Source organism: Taudactylus pleione, unplaced genomic scaffold (assembly GCF_031769625.1).
Source record: "Taudactylus pleione unplaced genomic scaffold, aTauple2 ptg000102l, whole genome shotgun sequence".
Classification (NCBI taxonomy): Eukaryota; Metazoa; Chordata; class Amphibia; order Anura; family Myobatrachidae; genus Taudactylus; species Taudactylus pleione.
Genome location: NW_028284504.1, coordinates 462,405 through 469,572, shown reverse-complemented (window position 1 = coordinate 469,572; position 7,168 = coordinate 462,405).

The following is a 7,168-nucleotide window of genomic DNA, read 5'->3' as shown; positions in this document are numbered from 1 at the left end:
GTTGTGCTGTGCTGCTGTTGTCCATAGGGGCTGTGTCCACTCCTCCAAAGTCCATAGGGGCTGGCTGTACTGTGCTGTGCTGCTGTTGTCCATAGGGGCTGTGTCCACTCCTCCAAAGTCCATAGGGGCTGACTGGGCTGTGTTGTGCAGTTTGTTATCCATAGGGGCTGATTGGGCTCTGTTGTGCAGTCAGTTGTCCGTAGGGGCTGTGTCCACTCCAAAGTCTATAGGGGCTGGCTGGGCTGTGTTATGCAGTGTCACATTAAGGCTGCAGTCCTAAAGGGGTGCTGTAGTGTTGTCCAGGGGGTGACCTGTCCATCTGGGGTGCTCCCCCCAAGTGCAAAAAAAAACCATAGTGCACGCCAAAAAAATTTAATAAAATATTTTCTGTCTTTGTGAATTGAGTGCGCAGTAGCCGCACGTGCATCAGCGTGCGACTGTCATAAATCAAGGGCTAGCTGGCTTGTCTGTTAAAGGGTGGTGTAACCCCAAAGTGTGCTCCACAAAAAACAAACTATTCTTTTTTTCTGTGTTTGTGAATTGTGTGCACTGTGGCTGCACGTGCATCAACAAATGAGCAGGGCCAAGCGTGCGCCTGTGTCCCATAAGTAAAGGGCCGGCTGGCTCATCTCTTAAAGGGTGGTGTAACCCCTCCAACAAAAATAAAAAAATATTTTCTGTGTTTGTGTGCGCCTTAGCCGCACGTATATATCAATATAACATAAATGGAGGACCAAACTTTCTCCGATAAAAATAAAATAGGGAAAGATCAAGAACCACTTCCTCCTAATGCTGAAGCTGCTGCCACTAGTCATGACATAGACGATAACATGCCATCAACGTCGTCTGCCAAGGCCGATGCCCAATGTCATAGTAGAGGGCATATAAAATCCCAAATGACAAAGTTCAGGAAAATGACCTTAAAAAAACAAACATTTAAATCATCTGTAGAGAAACATAAACTTGCCAATATGCCATTTACGACACGGAGTGGTAAGGAACGGCTAAGATCTTCCCCTATGTTCATGACTAGTGGTTCAGCTTCACATGACGATGGAAGCCCTCCTCCCGCTACAAAAATCAAACGAGTTAAGCTGGCAAAAGCACAGCGAAGAACTGTGCATTCTAAGAAGATATCACAAATCCCCAAGAGAGTGTGGCGGCGGTTGCGATGCCTGACCTTCCCAACACTGGACGGGAAGAGGTGGCTCTTTCCACCATTTGCACGCCCTCTGCAAGTGCTGGAAGGAGCACCCACAGTCCACTTGCTGATATTCAAATTGTAGATGTCACTGTTGAAGTACAATAGGATGAGGATACTGGTGTAGCTGGCGCTGAGGAGGAAGCTGACGAGGAGGATTCTGATGGTGATGTGGTTTGTTTAAATCAGGCTCCGGGGGAGACAGTTGTTGTCCGTGGGATGAAAAAGCCCATCACGGTCATGCCTGGGCAGAAGACGAAACATTCCACCTCTTTGGTCTGGCAATATTTCTATCCAAATCCGGACATCACTACTCTTACTAAACAATTGACCCTCCAACAGTCCTTAGCGAGGAGGATGAAGTACGACAGCAGTCATCCTGAAGCAAAATGGATAACTGAGGCCTTGACAGCTATGTTGATATTAGACGTGCATCCGGTATCCACCATTAGTGCAGTGGGATTTAGACAATTGATGGAGGTAGTGTGTCCCCGGTTAGAAATCCCATCTAGATTCCACTTCACTAGGCAGGCGATACCAAGACTGTACAGAAACGTCAGAAAGTGTCCTCAGTGTCCTGAAAAATGCGGTTGTACCCAATGTCCACTTAACCACAGACATGTGGACAAGTGGAACAGGACAGACTAAGGACTATATGACTGTGACAGCCCACTGGGTAGATGTATCACCTTACGCAGCAACAACAGCAGCAGCATCACCAGTAGCAGCATCTCAGAAACTCCAGCTCGTTCCAAGGCAGGCTACGCTATGTATCACCGGTTTCAGTAAGAGGCACACCGCCGACAACCTCTTAGAGAAACTGAGGGAAATCATCGCCTAGTGGCTTACCCCACTTAGACTCTCCTGGGGATTTGTGATATCTGACAACGCCACCAATATTGTGCGGGCATTACATCTGGGTAAATTCCAGCACGTCCCATGTTTTGCTCATACAATAAATTTGGTGGTGCAGAATTTTCTGAAAAAAGACAGGGGCGTGCAGGAGACGCTTTGGGTGGCACGAAAAATTTCTGGCCACTTTCGCCATTCAGCGACTGCGTGCCGAAGACTGGAGCGCCAGCAAACACTCTTGAACCTTCCCCGCCATTACCTGAAGCAAGAGGTTGTGACGCGGTGGAACTCAACCCTCTATATGCTTCAGAGGATGGAGGAGCAGCAAAAGGCCATTCAAGCCTATACATCCATCTATGACATAGGCAAAGGAGGGGGTATGCACCTGACTCAAGCGCAGTGGAGAATGATTTTGTGTTGTGCAAGGTTCTCCTGCACTTCGAACTTGCCACACTTGAAGTCAGTTCAGACACTGCCAGCTTGAGTCAGGTCATTCCCCTCATCAGGCTTTTGCAGAAGCAGCTGGAAAAAGTGAAGGAGCTAAGACGGAGCGATTCCACTTGGCATGTGGGACTTGTGGATGAAGCCCTTCATTCACTTTGCCAGGATTCCAGGGTGGTCAATCTGTTGAAGTCAGACAACTACATTTTGGCCACCATGCTCGATCCTAGGTTTAAAGCCTATAAGGTGCCTCTCTTTCTGGCCGACACAAGCCTGCAGAGGTGTAAAGACCTGCTGGTGAAAACACTGTCAACTGAAGCGGAACGTGACACATCAACAGCTCCTTCTTCATTTTCTCCCGCAACTTGGGCTGCCAGGAAACAACTTAGGTATCCTAAGCAACCCGCTGGCGGTGATGCAGGGCAGGCATGACCAAGTTTGGACATATGGTCCGGACTGAAGGACCTGGCAACAATTTCTGACATGTCTACTGTCACTGCATATGATACTGTCACCATTGACAGAATGGTGGAGGATTACATCAGTGACAGCATCCAAGTAGGCATGTCAGACAGTCCGTACCTGTGTTGGCAGGAAAAAGAGGCAATTTGGAGGCCCCTGTACAAACTGGCTCTATTTTACCTGAGTTGCCCCCCCCCTCCAGTGTGTACTACGAAAGAGTGTTTAGTGCAGCCGGGAACCTTGTCAGCGAAAGGCGTAGGAGGTTGCTTCCACAAAATGTGGAGATGATGTTCATAAAAATGAATTATCAACTCTTCCAGGGAGACCAGCCTCCAGAACGTACAGAGGGACCTGTGGTGGTGGATTCCAGCGGGGACGAATTAATACTCTGTGAGGATGAGGATGTACACAACACCTAAGAGGGTGAGGAATTGGTGGATGAGGACGACATCTTGCCTCCGTAGAGCCAGTTTGTGCAGGGACAGATTAATTGCCAGCTTGTTTTGTGGGGGCCCAAATGAACCAATCATTTCAGCCAATCATGGCAGACCCTGGCGCTGAAATGATTGGTTTATTAACGTGTGCATGTCCTGTTTATACAACATAAGGGTGGGTGGGAGGGCCCAAGGACAATTCCATCTTGCACCTCTTTTTTTTCTTTGCATTATGTACTGTTTGGGGCCTAGTTTTTCAAACTGCCATCCTGTCTGCCACTGCAGTGTCACTCCTAGATGGGCCACGTTTGTGCCGCCCACTCGTGTCGCTTAGCATAGTCATCCAGCTACCTCGGTGCAACCTTTTGGAGATAAAAACACTATTGTAAGGTGTGAGGTGTTCAGAATAGACTGGAAATGAGTGGAAAATAAGGTTATTGAGGTTAATAATAGCATAGGAGCAGAAAAACCCACAAATGTTTTAAAAAAAATACAGATCCAAAACACAAAACCCAGAACCCAAAACACGGAAGGGTGGTTTTGGCAAAACCAATCCAGATCCAAAACACGAAAAGTGTCCGGTGCACCCCCCTAGTTTTTATACATATGTTTTTTTATACATGTTTAAAAAATGTGATACCCCCGGGATGTATCTCGCAGGGAAAACCGGTAATCGTAGTCACTGTCCCTGCCAGTTATTCAAAATATATACTGTATGTCTACTATATGGAATATATGACTGCTATCATATACAATGCTGTTAAATTTTCTGTAAATGTATGACCTGCTAGGACCTGGCAAGAAGTTATATCTTTTGCCATGCATGTTGGGGTAGTCCCCGTTTCCCTGTAGTTATACACCCACATCTACATGGTCTCAGAAGTTGGCAGACATTGCTCAAGGTCTCTGCCCCATTGGTTCTCTCATCTTTGATGTAAACATTGCTGACAATTGGCTCCAGTTTGGATAGGAATGGAAAGTATACTGCATTGCTGGACTGTCTGAAAAATCAAAAAAGGTACAAGCATATACTTTACTAAATCTGGCTGGTGCAGAGGCAGTAGATCAGTGATTCCCAACCTCGGTCCTCAAGGCACACTAACAGTCCTGGTTTTAGTGATATCCATGGTTGAGCACGGATGGTTAAACCAAAATAACTGAGGTACATATTAAGTCACCTGTGCTCAAGTATGGTTATCCTTAAAACCTGGACTGTTAGTGTGCCTTGAGGACCGTGGTTGGGAACCCCTGCAGTAGATAAAGCAGACATATTTGTATATGAGAAAGGAGAAAATAATGAAGACCCTGTAGAGAGCTGTTAAAAAAGTTTGAGGATATAGGTTTACCTGTAAAAAATTTTTTAATAGGGAGTGGTCCGTTTTTGAACACCGGTGCATAAATTACCCACTGCGACGGCATATGCAGCTTGAGTACTTACTGCGTGCGACGAGGTTAGTAATTTCTGAGTAAGGTCAGACCTGTTGTAATTGTGCATGAGGGGCCGATGTTACTCAATGTTCCCAATGTATACGCAGGATTGCAAAGTGTTCCGGATGTGCGAAAGCGGTAGTGGGAGTCTCTATTCTGGCTTTTGGCATCTCTATAATTGCTTTGCGATTGCAGTCATTATCATATTTTCGCAACCGACTTGCGTGTGTAATCACAATAGCAATCTGTAATGGATCAGGCCCTTCGTTATTAGGGGAAAATAATTTGACTTTAGAAATTCATATCTGCATGCTTAATGAACAGTCTGAGAGGAGTACAAGGGAGTTACAGAGAGAGGTAGAAGTATGTAGTTTACATCACGCAACACACCAATACAGGCAATGCCACAACTGTGGCAGGCACCTCCCACCTGAGCGGCAAAAATACCCAGCCTTTAATAAATGCTGTGACAACTGCAATAAATGGATCGCTTTGCAAAATGCTGCAAATCCAAATGAACAATGGCTTTTATTGGTAATGAACAATGGCTGCGAGCATGCCACATGCAACACTGAGGTAAAGACAGTCGCATAGAGTCAATAACGTGGACAGGGCCGGATTAAGGAGTGGATAGGTTGTGGTGGTTCTTCTCATCAGCCTAGCTGCACTGCAGATGCTGCCGCGTGACTTGTTTCAGAGGGGCTGTTGCGGTTAAACGTCAGTGACCTGAGCGGCCAAGTCCTTGCGGCTGAAGCTGCTGTAAACCCGCCGGCTGCCTGGCACTGACGGAGAAACTACTGTGGATGCGGCTGATGTTCAGAGCTGCCGGCTGGTGCAGTGAGCTGCTGCTGGCACTGATAATTGCCCAGCAAAAAAACGGGCAGGGAGGCAAAGTTTGGGGCAGTGTGGGGGTCCCAGGTCGACCACCCCATCCTCCCCCCCATATAATCCGTCCCTGAACGTAGAGACTGAATTAGTATTACAACCAGTCAATGCGAGAGATACTGCGAAGTGTGTAGATCTGGTCGCTGAAAAGGGAGAAATCTTTACCAGTCTCTGTGTCAAACACAACAGAAACATATATAGAAAATAAAAATTGGCACTGGTGCCGAATGCAGTGTCATGTCAAAGACCCTCCTGCACAGAACAAACCCACAGGCACAGATGCTGAAAATCTGGTGGGCGTATAGAGGTCAATCTGTAAATGCTGGCTGTAGTAGTTAATCTGTAGTTAATCTGCTTTTATCAGATGACCATGTGAGTTCAGCTGTAGTTTGTCATAATTAATTTACTATTTCTTTAGAATTTTAGAATCAGTAGGGGCAGCTTGGGGGGGGGGGGGGGTATGCTGGTTGTGGAAAATACATAATGTGGAAATTAGTGTGTGCTTTGCATAACAGTAATCAAAAATGTATGTGATTTTCACCCTACATGACTAAATTATCAGTGTATTTCAATATATGTGATTTCATGACTTGCTTGTAATTGGTTAGAGTAGTATAGTTTATTGAGCATGTGTTTTCTTAACATGCAACAATTTATCTGCTTTGATCAGCTGACCATATGAATTCAGCCGTAGTTCGTCATAATCAGACTTATGATGCATACACACGGTCAGATTTTCCTTCAGATCTGTACAATAATGATTTTAAAAATCGTTCAATCATTCATATCTGAAGGAAAATCTGACATATCTGACATGTTTGTCAGATGAACGATGAGCGTTCTCGCTTGTCAGATAACGATATCTGACATCTGATGTGTTTGCAGTCAGATTTGGACGATTCCATTCATTTAATGCAGTCAGAAATCGTTCAGATCTTTGGACAAATCATTCAAATCGTTGGTAAATTGTCCAAATGTTCATCTGACATATCTGACCGTGTGTATGCACCATTACTATTTCCTTACAATCAGTAGTAGCAGCTGGCTGCGGAAAATACAAAGAGTGGAAATTACAAAATGTGATTTGCATAACAGTTAATCAAACGGGATGTAGTGGTCATTCCGGCTGTCGGGATGCTGGCGCCGGAATCCCGACACCAGTCGGACTTGCCTGTCCATGAAATAGCTTTTGAGTTGATAGTCCCATTACTTTTGGCCCCTTAAAAAGTGGGAGGCACATATAGAAACCGTTGTAATTCCTACACCGTTCACCTGATTTGGATGTAATTACCCTCAAATTAAATCTGAAAGTCTGCAGTTAAAGCACATCTTGTTTGTTTAATTTCAAAGCCATTGTGGTGGTGAATAGAGGCCAAAATATGAAAATTCTGTCAATGTCCCAATATTTATGCACCTGACTGTATGTATAGACACACAATGTGGGGCTGAGTACTGAATATATTTT